This window comes from Sinocyclocheilus rhinocerous, unplaced genomic scaffold, assembly GCF_001515625.1.
Source record: "Sinocyclocheilus rhinocerous isolate Xijiao unplaced genomic scaffold, SAMN03320098_v1.1 scaffold2310, whole genome shotgun sequence".
In the NCBI taxonomy this organism is placed as follows: Eukaryota; Metazoa; Chordata; class Actinopteri; order Cypriniformes; family Cyprinidae; genus Sinocyclocheilus; species Sinocyclocheilus rhinocerous.
In genome coordinates, this window is record NW_015646349.1 from 51,059 (window position 1) to 51,296 (window position 238).

Consider the following 238-nt stretch of genomic DNA (forward strand, 5'->3'; position numbering starts at 1 on the left):
GTCTGACGACACAGGCTCTGGCTCCGGGGCGATCCTCAGCACTGTCGCTCTCTCTGGCGATGACTCGTCGGTCACGGCGGGCTCTGGCTCTCCGTCAGCGGTGGGCTCGGGCTTTAGCTCCACACAGCGGAGTGATGGTGGGCTGGGCTCTGGGTCTGGCTGCGAGACGTCTGCGAGGTGTGGCTGGACTCTGATGTTGCAGACTACATCCTCTTTGTCCGCTGTGAGTGTGGATCCC